Here is a 17235-nt window from a genome sequence, read left to right as displayed (position 1 = left end):
GGGGGAGAGAGAGAGAGAGAGAAGGGGAGGGGGAGAGAGAGAGAGAGAGAGAAGGGGAGGGGGAGAGAGAGAGAGAGAGAAGGGGAGGGGGAGAGAGAGAGAGAGAGAAGGGGAGGGGGAGAGAGAGAGAGAGAGAAGGGGAGGGGGAGAGAGAGAGAGAGAAGGGGAGGGGGAGAGAGAGAGAGAGATGGGGAGGGGGAGAGAGAGAGAGAGATGGGGAGGGAGAGAGAGAGAGAGATGGGGAGGGGGAGAGAGAGAGAGAGAGAGAAGGGGAGGGGGAGAGAGAGAGAGAGAGAGAAGGGGAGGGGGAGAGAGAGAAGGGGAGGGGGAGAGAGAGAGAGAGATGGGGAGGGGGAGAGAGAGAGAGAGATGGGGAGGGGGAGAGAGAGAGAGAGAGAGAAGGGGAGGGGGAGAGAGAGAGAGAAGGGGAGGGGGAGAGAGAGAGAGAGAGAGAGATGGGGAGGGGGAGAGAGAGAGAGAGATGGGGAGGGGGAGAGAGAGAGAGAGATGGGGAGGGGGAGAGAGAGAGAGAGAGAGAAGGGGAGGGGGAGAGAGAGAGAGAGATGGGGAGGGGGAGAGAGAGAGAGAGAGAGAGAGAAGGGGAGGGGGAGAGAGAGAGAGAGATGGGGAGGGGGAGAGAGAGAGAGAGATGGGGAGAGGGAGAGAGAGAGATGCGCGCCGGGCACTTGTGGGGTTAAAACTCATAGTGCCCGGGCATGCGCAGTTGAAAAAGCCGGTCCGGCGCTGCAAAAAAACGTTGCAGCCAACGTTTTTTGCAGACGCCGGACGGCGCATGTTTGCTGTATCCGGCAAAACCCGGAGGCGCCGCATGTCCATCTGGCACGATGCGGCGATCATTACATTCTATGTGAAAAAACCGGAACCAATTCCGGATCCGATTTACACAAATTTCGCCGCATCGTGCCAGATTTAAAAAAACGGATGTGTGAAAGTAGCCGCTGAGGTGCGCCATTTCTGGGGTGGCAATATCCATGGACCCTCTCTAGGCTATGAATATCGGCCCGCAGCGCCTTTCTGGCTATAAAATATAGGGGGACCCCACGCCATTTCTCTTTGGGGTCCCCGTATGTTAGTAGCCAGGAGAGGCGCTGCGGACAGCTGCGGGCTGATAGTCATAGCCGGGGAAGATCTGTGGCTATCACTGGCCCCATATTGTTCTAGAACATCGGCCTCGCTATTATCGATCCCATATCTGTCTGTGATAATTGGTAACGAGGAGGTTGGACAGAAATGACATCACAAATCTTTTCTTTATTTACCTTATAAACCCGCAGGCAAAACCGCACTGAAAAACCCCGGGAAAAGATGTGCAGATCCCTACGTTTTCTGCCGAGAGAAGCGGATTCTGTGCAGAAAATCCTGCAGCCAATAATCTGCACTGTGTGCACGCAGCCTGAGCGCGCTGGAGGCGGGGCTGGGTGCAGCCTGGGCGGAGTCTCAAGGGGCCCCCAAGATGGAGCCAGTCTGGGGCCCCGAAACTCCTGGTGGCAGCCCTCAAGCAGTCCGCACAATTATGTGAGGTGTGAGTATATAAGCCGCTCTGTGACTGGTCGGCAGGCACTCTACAGCGCGCTCGGAGCCGCAGTGGTCGCTAGAGGCTGCCCGGCTTCTCTATTCAGTGTCTACTGAGCGGCGCCATCTTTCCGAGGCGCACTGTCTGGTGACGGAAGCGCTGGACTCCGAGAAGATGGAGGCCCTTGTACATTGATGTGCCGCGGACAGACGCACAGAGGACTCGGACTATGATGTCACACGTGTAACGTGGGGATTCCGGAGGATTACCCGGTGTGCTTCGCGGAAACATGGCTGCCAGCAGGTAAGAGGAGGAGGCTGCCTGTGAGGCGGACACCCGCTGTGTACTCTTACTGGTGTGTGGTGGGGAGGACGGCGTGTGTGATGGTGGGGGGGGGGGAGAGGACGGCGTCTGTGATGGTGGGGGGGGGGAGAGGACGGCGTGTGTGATGGGGGGGGGGGGGGAGAGGACGGCGTGTGTGATGGGGGGGGGGGGGAGAGGACGGCGTGTGTGATGGGGGGGGGGGGGGAGAGGACGGCGTGTGTGATGGGGGGGGGGGGGAGAGGACGGCGTGTGTGATGGGGGGGGGGGGGGGGGGGAGAGGACGGCATGTGTGATGGTGGGGGGGGGGGGAGAGGACGGCGTGTGTGATGGGGGGGGGGGGAGAGGACGGCGTGTGTGATGGGGGGGGGGGGAGAGGACGGCGTGTGTGATGGTGGGGGGGGGGGAGAGGACGGCGTGTGTGATGGGGGGGGGAGAGGACGGCGTGTGTGATGGGGGGGGGGGAGGACGGCGTGTGTGTGATGGGGGGGGGGGAGAGGACGGCGTGTGTGTGATGGGGGGGGGGGGAGAGGACGGCGTGTGTGTGATGGGGGGGGGGGGAGAGGACGGCGTGTGTGATGGTGGGGGGGGGGGGAGAGGACGGCGTGTGTGTGATGGTGGGGGGGGGGAGAGGACGGCGTGTGTGTGATGGTGGGGGGGGGGAGAGGACGGCGTGTGTGATGGTGGGGGGGGGGAGAGGACGGCGTGTGTGATGGGGGGGGGGGGGGGAGAGGACGGCGTGTGTGATGGGGGGGGGGGGGGAGAGGACGGCGTGTGTGATGGGGGGGGGGGGGGGAGAGGACGGCGTGTGTGTGATGGGGGGGGGGAGAGGACGGCGTGTGTGTGATGGGGGGGGGGGGGAGAGGACGGCGTGTGTGTGATGGGGGGGGGGGGGAGAGGACGGCGTGTGTGTGATGGGGGGGGGGGAGAGGACGGCGTGTGTGTGATGGGGGGGGGGGAGAGGACGGCGTGTGTGTGATGGGGGGGGGGGGGAGAGGACGGCGTGTGTGTGATGGGGGGGGGGGGAGAGGACGGCGTGTGTGTGATGGGGGGGGGGGGGGGTTTCTGGGGTCTGGACTCCACTGTTCCAGCTCGTGTTTGTGTCTTGTAGATGATCTCGCGGCTTCTCTTCCGGAGGCGGTGGACCGGGCTGTGAGGTGAGCAGCTGCTTCCTGGCTTTAATCTGTGAAATCACACTCTCATTCCCGGAGTCTCCTGTTGGGGGCCCTGCAGTCCCCAGACCTTGATCACACTACCGTAAGGCTTGGTGGTGGCGCCTCCAGTGTGTGAGTCACGCTTGGACTGTGACCGCTCCACATCTCCCTGGACTTTGGCTCAGTCACTCGTGTGGAGTCCGGAGACTTAAGAAGATGGGAGTTCTCCTCCTGGGGAACATGTGAGGTCGGCATGTGGGTCGTGTCTGCTCAGGGGATGATGGGACTGTTTCCTCAGTGTGTGTGAAGCTTTCCCTTGTGCTGTGTTGGTGGATGATGAGTGAATGTTTGTTCTCCCTCTATAGTGGGGGAAGGTTCGGTCGGGCGGTTGTCTGTTGCCCTTTAGCTTGTTGGGTTTTTTCCCCTATAAGGGTCTGGTCCCTGTGTAGCTGCTCCTGGCCGTGTAGCTGGGCACCCGCGCGCTGCTCCTGGCCGTGTAGCTGGGCACCCGCGCGCTGCTCCTGGCCGTGTAGCTGGGCACCCGCGCGCTGCTCCTGGCCACGCGCAGTCGGACACCAGTGACACCACACAGGACCGTCTTTCGTGGAGCGGGCGGTGAGAAATATAGTGACTGCACATACGGTTTTTTTTTCGGCACATGAGTTCCCATTGTGTCTATAACTCCCCAAGGTTCTGAGCTTAACTGTGGTATCTGAGGGGTTAACCCGCCATTGTAGCGTGAAGCATCATCAGGCGGCAGTGAGGGGAACAACAACTCCCAGCAAGTTCTGAAGGTTTACAGATGTCGGTGAATGCTTGGACTTGTAGTTCCTCGAGCTGAAGAGGACTACTATCACAGGGTTTGCAGCCAATCAGTGGCCACAGGTTGGCTGCAGCGGTTGTGAGAAGATTAATGTGGGGTTTTTCTACCTTCACTACCCCATGGGCCAGACCCTTTAAACGTCTGAAGGAGGGCCGGTGTTGTGCTCGGGTGTTTTTCTCGCTTTCTTCCCCGTCGCTGTTTGTTGGGGATGAGTTGTCGTTTGGAATAAAATGTACAGAGAAAATCCGAGCGCGACTGCGAAGAATCCGCTCTGCCATTGTCCTTGGGGTCCCGCTGCGTGCTCGCGCTTCTCCGCTGCGGCTCAGGTGATCGCAGCTTTGGCCGCTGTTTATTTTTTTTATTTGAATTGTGTAAGAATTCCATTTTCCGAGATTGGTAAATGTTGCCTGAGCGGTGGAGTGAGCCCCTCGTGGGACCCTCCATCGCACATCTGTGACGGTGGGCTCTCGGGGAATCCTGCAGCTCCTGGGAGGACCGGTCTCACCCTGTGGGTTTTGTATATGCGAATGTTGGAAAAAAAACTAGAAACAAAAATACCAAAACCTCTGGATGTATCCAGTCCGGAGTGTGAGCCTTGCAGAAATCCCGGCACCCAGACTGAGTAAGGTTTTGCCACTGAACATGGCTGGAGTGAAGGTCTGGCTTGTCTTGGACACAATGGCTGGAGTAGCTTAGTGTGGAGACACGCCGGGTCACTGGGTGCTTTAGTCTGCTAGCTGAAACCGCATGGACCAGGGATCGTCCCATCGAACGCCCGCTCTCCTTTAACTGTAGGTATGGTACTATCCAGACAACGCAGGGTGAGGGGGACAGTGCGGCGATACTTTATTGAACCACAAAACAGGCAGATAACACGTAGCTCAGTCCCAGCACAGTACCCAAGATGGTGACATTACAGGGTCTCACCCTTCCCTGACCCCCCGGGATAATGGCGGCTGTTACTTCAGAGCTTCCAGGGCCGACTGCCCCACCTGTGGCATGCACAGAGGAGGTAGCGACAAGTGTAAGCAGATGACCGTCCATTGAGGTAGAAGGCCAGGTGACCGGAGGGTCACAATTTGGCTGTTCCAAACAACTCAATGGAGCTAGGCGACCGGCAGGTCCCAATCCTGGCTTTCTCCAAATGTGTCCTGGGATCTGCAATGGTCAGTGGAGCAGATCTGTATTCTTACAGCCGGGGCCGAGGTCCCCTAAGCTGGAATCCTGTAGAATGATAAATCTGTGTCCCGCTTGATGTTGCTGTCCTGTAGAGTGTCTCTGGATGTCTCTCTGTATATCTGGAGATATTTCTCCTTTTTAAAGTTAACAAATGTCCATCAGTCCAGTATTCTTGGGTAAAGGGGAAGAATGGTGATCTATTCACATAGTTTCTCATCCTCTGTTTCACAAGCCAACCAAGTAGCTGTCCTGGACAATGTGTATTTGGCAGATCAGCAAACCCTGCATGAAAGAAGAGTCAACATTTCAGAATCTTGACCAACTGAAGAAAAAAACACACACTCCAAAGTCACCATATAGAGAAGTCTATTCTTCCTGGCTTGCTGAAAATAGACGCGTCTGGCTAATGACGATACAGTGCTGTGTCCCCCACACCTACGCTACCGTTCAAAGGTTTGGGGTCACCCGGACAATTTTGTGTTTTCCATGAAAACTCACACTTTTATTAATCAGATGAGTGGCCAAATGAATGTAAAATCTCGTCCAGACATTGACAAGGTTCGAAATAATAATTTTCTCCTTCACACTTTGCTTTCGTCACAGAATGCTCCTTTGCAGCATTGCAGACCTTTGGCATTCTAGCAGTTACCATATATAATCGTGTATAAGCCGACCCGCATTTAAGCTGCCCCCCCCCCCCAATTTTGCCACAAAAAGCTGGGAAAACTTATTGATTTGTGTATAAGCCAAGGGTGGTGCTGCTCAAGGGTTAATGGTGGTCCAAGAAGATGCTCCATAGATACCCCGCATATGCTGCTGCCTCTGCTGCAATTTAAAAAAAAAAAAAAGACATACTCGCCTCTCGTCGCTGGGGGTCACGTGCTGGTGTCGCCACTTGCACAAGCCCCCGGCACTGGCGATATTTACCGGTCCCCGATCCATCGCTGAGCGCCGCTGAGTCTCCCGGGTCTCTGCAGTGACGTTCAGCAGAGGGTGCGCACTGACTGTCATCACACCCTCTGCTGAGCGTCACAGTCAGAGGACCCGGAGACAGAGCAGTGGAATGGGGACAGGTGAATATTGCTCTGCCCCCCGTCATACTCACCCCCTCCTGGCGCACGGTCTTCTCTGCAGCCCCTGCTTCTCCCTCGGTCGTCTTCCTGCGTTCAGCGGTCACGTGGTACCGCTCATTTAAGTCATGAATATGCGCATATTCATGACTTTAATGAGCGGTTCCACGTAACCCTGAACACAGGTGCAGGAGACCTACGGAGAAGCAGGGGCTGCAGAGACGTGCCAGGAGGGGGTGAGTATGGTCTCTGACACCCTCGCTCCCTCTCCCCCGCCGACTCCGGTATATGTCTCGCCTATAAGCAGAGAGGGAGACTTTCGGCCTTAAAAAAAAAAAAAAAAAAAATGGGCTGAAAATCTCGGCTTATACGCGAGTATATACAGTAATTTGCTGAGGTAATCTGGAGAAATTTCACCTCGTGCATCCAGAAGCCCCTCCCACATGTCGGTTTGGCTTGATGGGCTCTTTTTGCACCATACGGTCAAGCTGCTCCCACAACAGCTCAATGGGGGTGAGATCTGGTGACTGCGCTGGCCGCTCCATTACAGATAGAATACCAGCTGCCTGCTTCTTCCCTAAATAGTTCCTGCATAATTTGGAGGTGTGCTTTGGGTCATTGTCCTGTTGTAGTATGAAATTGGCTCCAATCAAGCGCTGTCCACAGGGTACGGCACGGCGTTGCAAAATGGAGTGATAGCCTTCCTTATTCATAATCCCTTTTACCTTGTACAAATCTCCCACTTTACCAGCACCAAAGCAACCCCAGACCATCACATTACCTCCACCATGCTTGACAGATGGCGTCAGGCTCTCTTCCTGCATCTTTTCAGTTGTTCTGCGTCTCACAAATGTTCTTCTGTGTGATCTAAACACCTCAGACTTGGATTCGTCTGTCCATAACACTTCTTTCCAATCTTCCTCTGTCCAGTGTCTGTGTTCTTTTGCCCATATTAATCTTTTCCTTTTATTAGCCAGTCTCAGATATGGCTTTTTCTTTGCCACTCTGCCCTGAAGGCCAGCATCCCGGAGTCGCCTCTCCCCTGTTGACGCTGGCGTTTTGCGTGTACTATTTAATGAAGCTGCCAGTTGAGGACCTGTGAGGCATCGATTTATGAAACTACAGACTCTAATGCACTTGTCTTGTTGCTCCGTTGTGCAGCGGGGCCTCCCACATCTCTTTCTACTCTGGTTAGAGCCTGTTTGTGCTCTCCTCAGAAGGGAGTAGTACACACCGTTGTAGGAAATCTTCAGTTTCTTGGCAACTTCTCGCATGGAATAGCCTTCATTTCTAAGAACAAGAATAGACTGTCGAGTTTCACATGAAAGTTCCTTTTTTTTTTTTTTCTGGCCATTTTGAGAGTTTAATGGAACCAACAAATGTAATGCTCCAGATTCTCAACTGGCTCAAAGGAAGGTCAGGTTTATAGCTTCTCTAATCAGCCAAATTGTTTTCAGCTGTGCTAACATGCCTGCACAAGGGTATTCTAACCATCCATTAGCCTTCTTACAGAGTTAGCAAACACAAAGTACCATAAGATCACTGGAGTGATGGTTGTTGGAAATGGGCCTCTATACAACTATGAAGACATTGCCTTACAAACCAGACGTTTGCAGCTAGAATAGTCATTTACCCCATTAACAAAGTATAGAGTGTATTTCTGAATCATTGAATGTTAGCGTCATTGGAAAAAACTGTGCTGTTCTTTCAAAAATAAGGAAATTTCTAAGTGACCCTAAACTTTGGAACGGTAGTGTATGTATCCATGGTTACGACTACTCTTATAGTCACAGCTAGCTAGGTTCTAATGGATAACTAAGCTACTGCAATGCCTGCACATGAGGAAAGAGACATAGCTAATCAGAAAAACTATACATTTCTAATTGGAGATATTTGATATTGCAAGGAGGGAAAGGGAATGAGGAAAGTCAGCTCACCGTATCCAGATGCATATTATTAGGAAAAACGATCAGCACGGAGCACCTTCAGTCTAGGATGCATTCAGCAGAGGCAAAGCAAGGAACTAGGTCTCCAGCCATAAATTTCACAGAAGCAGTGATAAGTAAAAAAAAAACCCACAGCAAGTGTTAGCAAACATAAATAATCCATGTCATGAACCGGGGCTGTCTGGTTGCCCCCAGTTCATCAGAGATTTATTATATCCTACTTTCCAGTTCCGGTTTAGGAACTTGCACGTCTCTGGCGCCCCCTTTACACTCAGGTCAGTCAGGGAACCACACCTGGGATAAGTAGTTGCCAGAAAGGCTGCCTTACTGGCTATTGGGCACTCTGTAGTGAGGGTGGAATGTATATCCCCAATCACAGGCAGGAAATTCATATATAAAATTCTGTACAGTCACTGCCAGAATCTCCCAAATCCCCCAGAACACACTTTGCTGCCTCCATCTCCTCGTTCTACAATAAAATCAATATCAGGTCAGGAGCCGACCCACTTGGTAGAGAAGTTTTAGCACGGCGGACGTGGCAATACGTTTATAGAGCAAGGAAAACAAAACTAGTACATTTTTATAGGTTTACTCCAGAAAATATAGGCAGTGTTTACCAAAACATAAAAGATGTTACAAAGGAGACAAGTTACAGTATACACAGGGAATTACAAAATAAAAATGGATTCCAGGATGAACTTACACTTATCAGTCAGAGGCACGCCATGTGGAGGAGGGGGAGGGGTTCCCAAAGGCAAAGTTTCAGTCCACAGCATGGATAGTAAATAGCTGTCCTCCCCCAGGTACTGAACACCCTGAAAAATGGCTGTTCCTGTTTTATAATTGGCCCATAAACTTAGAGACTTCCCCCGTGCTGACCTCACCAGGTGACTGGATACATCCCATTTGGAAAGTTATGAAAACCTTCTATTGGCCATAACTCTTGGGGTGAAGCTCGTAGAGGGACGACAGAAGTATTATATGTCTGCTTACAACATCATCTTTCATTTGAGACTAAACATCACATCTCTAGGTATTACGGGGAAGCAGACACCCGTTTCTCAGCTTCTGGTGATCGAGGAGATCGCAAAACGCTGCGGTGAATAGCTTTGATCATGCAGATTCCAAATATATACGTTTCCTGCATCTATACCCAATCTGCGTTATTATATTCAGGTTTGAGGGAACAAAGGAACTTCCAAAACCATGTGCTTTTAAACATGGGCGGCACGGTGGCTCAGTGGTTAGCGCTGCAAGCGCTGGGGTCCTGGGTTCGAATCCCACCAAGGACAACATCTGCAAGGAGTTTGTATGTTCTCCCCGTGTTTGCGTGGGTTTCCTCCGGGTACTCCGGTTTCCTCCCACATTCCAAAGACATACTCATAGGGAATATAGATTGTGAGCCCCATCGGGGACAGTGATGATGATGTGTGCAAACTGTAAAGCGCTGCGGAATATGTTAGCGCTATATAAAAATAAAGATTTATTTATTTTATTAAAGGCTGGTTCATCCCCTGTAATATAGGTGTCTCCCGCTCCTCATCCCCTGTAATATAGATGTTTCCCTCCTCTCATCCCCTGTAATATAGATGTGTCTCCCGCTCCTCATCCCCTGTAATATAGATGTGTCTCCCTCCTCTCATCCCCTGTAATATAGATGTGTCTCCCTCCTCTCATCCCCTGTAATATAGATGTGTCTCCCTCCTCTCATCCCCTGTAATATAGATGTCTCCTGCCCCTCATCCCCTGTAATATAGGTGTCTCCCTCCTCTCATCCCCTGTAATATAGATGTGTCTCCCTCCTCTCATCCCCTGTAATATAGATGTGTCTCCCGCTCCTCATCCCCTGTAATATAGATGTGTCTCCCTCCTCTCATCCCCTGTAATATAGATGTTTCCCTCCTCTCATCCCCTGTAATATAGATGTCTCCTGCCCCTCATCCCCTGTAATATAGGTGTCTCCCTCCTCTCATCCCCTGTAATATAGGTGTCTCCCTCCTCTCATCCCCTGTAATATAGGTGTCACCCTCCTCTCATCCCCTGTAATATAGATGTCTCCCGCTCCTCATCCCCTGTAATATAGATGTTTCCCTCCTCTCATCCCCTGTAATATAGATGTGTCTCCCTCCTCTCATCCCCTGTAATATAGATGTGTCTCCCTCCTCTCATCCCCTGTAATATAGATGTGTCTCCCTCCTCTCATCCCCTGTAATATAGATGTGTCTCCCTCCTCTCATCCCCTGTAATATAGATGTGTCTCCCTCCTCTCATCCCCTGTAATATAGATGTGTCTCCCTCCTCTCATCCCCTGTAATATAGGTGTCTCCCTCCTCTCATCCCCTGTAATATAGGTGTCTCCCTCCTATCATCCCCTGTAATATAGATGTGTCTCCCTCCTATCATCCCCTGTAATATAGATGTGTCTCCCTCCTCTCATCCCCTGTAATATAGATGTGTCTCCCTCCTCTCATCCCCTGTAATATAGATGTGTCTCCCTCCTCTCATCCCCTGTAATATAGATGTGTCTCCCTCCTCTCCTCCCCTGTAATATAGATGTGTCTCGCTCCTCTTCTCCCCTGTAATATAGATGTGTCTCGCTCCTCTCGTCCCCTGTAATATAGATGTGTCTCGCTCCTCTCGTCCCCTGTAATATAGATGTGTCTCGCTCCTCTCGTCCCCTGTAATATAGATGTGTCTCGCTCCTCTCGTCCCCTGTAATATAGATGTGTCTCGCTCCTCTCGTCCCCTGTAATATAGATGTGTCTCGCTCCTCTCGTCCCCTGTAATATAGATGTGTCTCGCTCCTCTCGTCCCCTGTAATATAGATGTGTCTCGCTCCTCTCGTCCCCTGTAATATAGATGTGTCTCGCTCCTCTCGTCCCCTGTAATATAGATGTGTCTCGCTCCTCTCGTCCCCTGTAATATAGATGTGTCTCGCTCCTCTCGTCCCCTGTAATATAGATGTGTCTCGCTCCTCTCGTCCCCTGTAATATAGATGTGTCTCGCTCCTCTCGTCCCCTGTAATATAGATGTGTCTCGCTCCTCTCCTCCCCTGTAATATAGATGTGTCTCGCGCCCCTCATTCCCTGTAATATAGATGTCTCCCGCCTCTCATCCCCTGTAATATAGATACAGTGCCATGCGAAAGTATTTGGCCCCCTGGAACTTTTCAACCTTTTCCCACATATCATGCTTCAAACATAAAGATACCAAATGTACATTTTTGGTGAAGAATCAGCAACAAGTGGGACACAATTGTGAAGTTGAATGAAATTTATTGGCTATTTAACATTTTTGTGGAAAGTCAAAAACTGAACAGTGGGGCGTGCAATATTATTCGGCCCCTGTAACTTAATACTTTGTTGCGCCCCTTTTGCTGCGATTATAGCTGCAGTCGCTTGGGGTATGCCTCTATCAGTTTTGTACAGCGAGAGACTGAAATTCTCGCCCATTCTTCCTTGGCAAACAGCTCGAGCTCAGTGAGGTTGGATGGAGATCGTGAACAGCAGTTTTCAGCTCTTTCCACAGATTCTCGATTGGATTCAGGTCTGGACTGTGACTTGGCCATTCTAACACCTGGAGACGTTTATTTGTGAACCATTCCATTGTAGATTTTGCTTTATGTTTGGGATCATTGTCTTGTTGGAAGACAAATCTCCGTCCCAGTCTCAGGTCTTTTGCAGACTCCAACAGATTTTCTTCAAGAATGGTCTTGTATTTGGCTCCATCCATCTTCCCATCAATTTTAACCATCTTCGCTGTCCCTGCTGAAGAAAAGCAGGCCCAAACCATGATGCTGCCACCACCATGTTTGACAGTGGGGATGGTGTGTTCAGGGTGATGAGCTGTGCTGCCTTTACGCCAAACATATCGTTTGGCATTGTTGCCCAAAAAGTTAGATTTTGGTTTCATCTGACCAGAGCACCTTCTTCCACATGTTTGGTGTGTCTCCCAGGTGGCTTGTTGCAAACTTTAAATGACACTTTTTATGGATATCTTTGAGAAATGGCTTTCTTCTTGCCACTCTTCCATAAAGGCCAGATTTGTGCAGTGTACGACTGATTGTTGTCCTATGGACAGACTGTCCCACCTCAGCTGTAGAGCTCTGCAGTTCATCCAGAGTGATCATGGGCCTCTTGGCTGCATCTCTGATCAGTCTTCTTCTTTGAGATGAAAGTTTAGAGGGACGGCCGGGTCTCTGTACATTTGCAGTGGTATGATACTCCTTCCATTTCAATATGATCGCTTGCACAGTGCTCCTTGGGATGTTTAAAGTTTTGGAAATCATTTTGTATCCAAATCCGGCTTTATACTTCTCCACAACAGTATCACGGACCTGCCTGCTTTGTTCCTTGGTCTTCATGATGCTCTCTGTGCATCAAACAGAACCCTGAGACTATCACAGAGCAGGTGCATTTATACGGAGACTTGATTACACACAGGTGGATTATATTTATCATCATTAGTCATTTAGGACAACATTGGATCATTCAGGGATCCACAATGAACTTCTGGAGTGAGTTTGCTGCACTGAAAGTAAAGGGGCCGAATAATATTGCACGCCCCACTTTTCAGTTTTTGAATTTCCACAAAAATTTAAAATAACCAATAAATTTCATTCAACTTCACAATTGTGTCCCACTTGTTGATTCTTCACCAAAAATTTACATTTGGTATCTTTATGTTTGAAGCACGATATGTGGGAAAAGGTTGAAAAGTTCCAGGGGGTCGAATACTTTCGCAACGCACTGAAGCTATGTCTCCGGCCCCTCGTCCCCTATATTATAGCTGTCTCCGCCCCCCCCCCCAGCCCCTGTGTTGTAGCTGTCTCCGGCCCCTGTGTTGTAGCTGTCTCCGGCCCCTGTGTTGTAGCTGTCTCCGGCCCCTGTGTTGTAGCTGTCTCCGGCCCCTGTGTTGTAGCTGTCTCCGGCCCCTGTGTTGTAGCTGTCTCCGGCCCCTGTGTTGTAGCTGTCTCCGGCCCCTGTGTTGTAGCTGTCTCCGGCCCCTGTGTTGTAGCTGTCTCCGGCCCCTGTGTTGTAGCTGTCTCCGGCCCCTGTGTTGTAGCTGTCTCCGGCCCCTGTGTTGTAGCTGTCTCCGGCCCCTGTGTTGTAGCTGTCTCCGGCCCCTGTGTTGTAGCTGTCTCCGGCCCCTGTGTTGTAGCTGTCTCCGGCCCCTGTGTTGTAGCTGTCTCCGGCCCCTGTGTTGTAGCTGTCTCCGGCCCCTGTGTTGTAGCTGTCTCCGGCCCCTGTGTTGTAGCTGTCTCCGGCCCCTGTGTTGTAGCTGTCTCCGGCCCCTGTGTTGTAGCTGTCTCCGGCCCCTGTGTTGTAGCTGTCTCCGGCCCCTGTGTTGTAGCTGTCTCCGGCCCCTGTGTTGTAGCTGTCTCCGGCCCCTGTGTTGTAGCTGTCTCCGGCCCCCCCGGCCCCTGTGTTGTAGCTGTCTCCGGCCCCCCCGGCCCCTGTGTTGTAGCTGTCTCCGGCCCCCCCGGCCCCTGTATTGTAGCTGTCTCCGGCCCCCCCGGCCCCTGTGTTGTAGCTGTCTCCGGCCCCTGTGTTGTAGCTGTCTCCGGCCCCCCCGGCCCCTGTGTTGTAGCTGTCTCCGGCCCCCCCGGCCCCTGTGTTGTAGCTGTCTCCGGCCCCCCGGCCCCTGTATTGTAGCTGTCTCCGGCCCCCCCGGCCCCTGTGTTGTAGCTGTCTCCGGCCCCCGCCTCTGGCTGTTGTGTAATTGAACCTTCTCTCATGCTTCACTTGTCTTGTTTGGATGTAAGAGCCGCAGTTTTTCCAGACATTTGATCTGCGGGTTCTGGTTTCAGGACTCGGGCCTGGTGTATGGTCGGGGTCATGGTACGCTGCACAGGAGGATGGTGCTCGTTACTTCTCTGCAGAAAGAATGGAACAGATGTGGCCACAAAGCATGACTGCTGTGCTGTGAATTCATGCCGCTGTGCGTGGCACTGAGCGTGTGCGGCACCTGGGATCCATGGGCCTTGCGCAGCACAGTGTGGAGGTGTTGGATCTGCGTAGCGTGGATTGTGTGGGCATTTCCAGGATCATGTACCTTGCGTTGAGTGCATTGGCATTTCCACGTAGCGCTGGGTGTGTGGGGCGCGTCGGGAGGATCGTGGGCCGCATGTAGCTCTGGGTGGGGGCCGTTGTTGTGGACCGTGTATCCCCACTGTCCTACACATTGTGCAGTATGAGCGGATTCGGGGGCCTCTCTTTGGACAGACGGCTGTTAGTCACTGCCTGCAGCGGATGTCGGGTGCTCGCCCGGGCTCTGGCGGTCACACGTGAGTGTTTCCTGTCTGACACCCGTGGCCCCGCTCTGTGCGGAGCTGTGATCCCGAGTGACTGCAGCCAGTCTGCGCGCAGGTCGTGTCTCGCCGCTCGGGTTCCCCGCTCTGCCAGGTCTTGTCTGGACGTGGGAGGATGACGGAGGTTCTGTCCTGAGTGTGTGTTTTTGGCGTTCGATCGCTCATAACATTCCTGTCGGTACGAGTCAGGCACGCTGTTCATAGCTGGGGGGTACAAACTTTCTAAAGAGGCGAGGAAAGGGCAGGGCCGCACCACGCGTGTCTTCACCTGGATACACCTGAAGCCCTAGAGGCACGAGGCAATATAAGAGGTGGAGGAGGGGGCGGCATTACTGCTCTGATTCCTAGACAAGCAGTTCTCTCCATGAGCATCCCCCCCATCACCTCTTCTTCTGAGGGGCGCACGCTTTATACCACCTGCTGCACCAACCGAGCAGCCCTATGGTATCAAAGAGCCCCTGCCAGATGGTTAGACCCCCAATGTGCCCCCTACTGGACCACAGAGCGCTGATGTATAGTGACTGTGCCCCCTGCTGGGGGATAGACCCCTGATGTATAGTGACTGTGCCCCCTGCGGGAGGATAGACCCCTGATGTATAGTGACTGTGCCCCCTGCGGGAGGATAGACCCCTGATGTATAGTGACTGTGCCCCCTGTGGGAGGATAGACCCCTGATGTATAGTGACTGTGCCCCCTGCGGGAGGATAGACCCCTGACGTATAGTGACTGTGCCCCCTGCGGGAGGAGAGACCCCTGTTGTATAGTGACTGTGCCCCCTGCGGGAGGAGAGACCCCTGATGTATAGTGACTGTGCCCCCTGCGGGAGGATAGACCCCTGATGTATAGTGACTGTGCCCCCTGCGGGAGGATAGACCCCTGATGTATAGTGACTGTGCCCCCTGCGGGAGGATAGACCCCTGATGTATAGTGACTGTGCCCCCTGCGGGAGGATAGACCCCTGATGTATAGTGACTGTGCCCCCTGCGGGAGGAGAGACCCCTGTTGTATAGTGACTGTGCCCCCTGCGGGAGGAGAGACCCCTGATGTATAGTGACTGTGCCCCCTGCGGGAGGAGAGACCCCTGTTGTATAGTGACTGTGCCCCCTGCGGGAGGAGAGACCCCTGATGTATAGTGACTGTGCCCCCTGCGGGAGGAGAGACCCCTGATGTATAGTGACTGTGCCCCCTGCGGGAGGAGAGACCCCTGATGTATAGTGACTGTGCCCCCTGCGGGAGGAGAGACCCCTGATGTATAGTGACTGTGCCCCCTGCGGGAGGAGAGACCCCTGATGTATAGTGACTGTGCCCCCTGCGGGAGGAGAGACCCCTGATGTATAGTGACTGTGCCCCCTGCGGGAGGAGAGACCCCTGATGTATAGTGACTGTGCCCCCTGCGGGAGGATAGACCCCTGTTGTATAGTGACTGTGCCCCCTGCGGGAGGATAGACCCCTGATGTATAGTGACTGTGCCCCCTGCGGGAGGATAGACCCCTGATGTATAGTGACTGTGCCCCCTGCGGGAGGATAGACCCCTGATGTATAGTGACTGTGCCCCCTGCGGGAGGAGAGACCCCTGTTGTATAGTGACTGTGCCCCCTGCGGGAGGAGAGACCCCTGATGTATAGTGACTGTGCCCCCTGCGGGAGGAGAGACCCCTGTTGTATAGTGACTGTGCCCCCTGCGGGAGGAGAGACCCCTGATGTATAGTGACTGTGCCCCCTGCGGGAGGAGAGACCCCTGATGTATAGTGACTGTGCCCCCTGCGGGAGGAGAGACCCCTGATGTATAGTGACTGTGCCCCCTGCGGGAGGAGAGACCCCTGATGTATAGTGACTGTGCCCCCTGCGGGAGGAGAGACCCCTGATGTATAGTGACTGTGCCCCCTGCGGGAGGAGAGACCCCTGATGTATAGTGACTGTGCCCCCTGCGGGAGGAGAGACCCCTGATGTATAGTGACTGTGCCCCCTGCGGGAGGAGAGACCCCTGATGTATAGTGACTGTGCCCCCTGCGGGAGGAGAGACCCCTGATGTATAGTGACTGTGCCCCCTGCGGGAGGAGAGACCCCTGATGTATAGTGACTGTGCCCCCTGCGGGAGGAGAGACCCCTGATGTATAGTGACTGTGCCCCCTGCTGGGGGATAGACCCCTGATGTATAGTGACTGTGCCCCCTGCGGGAGGAGAGACCCCTGATGTATAGTGACTGTGCCCCCTGCTGGGGGATAGACCCCTGATGTATAGTGACTGTGTCCCCTGCTGGGGGATAGACCCCTGATGTATAGTGACTGTGTCCCCTGCTGGGGGATAGACCCCTGATGTATAGTGACTGTGCCCCCTGCTGGGGGATAGACCCCTGATGTATAGTGACTGTGCCCCCTGCTGGAGGATAGACCCCTGATGTATAGTGACTGCGCCCCCTGCGGGAGGATGGACCCCTGATGTATAGTGACTGCGCCCCCTGCTGGAGGAGAGACCCCTGATGTATAGTGACTGTGCCCCCTGCGGGAGGAGAGACCCCTGATGTATAGTGACTGTGCCCCCTGCGGGAGGAGAGACCCCTGATGTATAGTGACTGTGCCCCCTGCTGGGGGATAGACCCCTGATGTATAGTGACTGTGCCCCCTGCTGGGGGATAGACCCCTGATGTATAGTGACTGTGTCCCCTGCTGGGGGATAGACCCCTGATGTATAGTGACTGTGTCCCCTGCTGGGGGATAGACCCCTGATGTATAGTGACTGTGCCCCCTGCTGGGGGATAGACCCCTGATGTATAGTGACTGTGCCCCCTGCTGGAGGATAGACCCCTGATGTATAGTGACTGCGCCCCCTGCGGGAGGATGGACCCCTGATGTATAGTGACTGCGCCCCCTGCTGGAGGATAGACCCCTGATGTATAGTG

At 53.4% G+C, this 17235-nt stretch overlaps 1 protein-coding gene across 4 annotated transcripts in view; it reads left to right on the top strand.

The window, feature by feature from the left end:
• Nucleotides 1–1566: 1566 nt before the first annotated feature.
• TJAP1 (tight junction associated protein 1) overlaps nucleotides 1567–17235 on the top strand; it is a 54815-nt gene continuing 39146 nt past the window's right edge. Inside the window, exons 1-2 of one of the 4 annotated variants that reach the window (XM_073561382.1) lie at nucleotides 1567–1837; nucleotides 2967–3012. The gene's annotated coding sequence lies outside the window, so the exon portion shown is untranslated. Of the gene's footprint in view, nucleotides 1890–2966; nucleotides 3013–3117; nucleotides 3257–17235 lie in introns of those variants that run through there. The other 3 variants (XM_073561386.1, XM_073561383.1, XM_073561385.1) reach the window with 3 other exon arrangements.

Source organism: Dendrobates tinctorius, unplaced genomic scaffold (genome assembly GCF_039654945.1).
Source record: "Dendrobates tinctorius isolate UK_male_01 unplaced genomic scaffold, ASM3965494v1 ptg000316l, whole genome shotgun sequence".
Classification (NCBI taxonomy): domain Eukaryota; kingdom Metazoa; phylum Chordata; class Amphibia; order Anura; family Dendrobatidae; genus Dendrobates; species Dendrobates tinctorius.
This window is presented reverse-complemented; position numbering and strand designations above follow the sequence as displayed.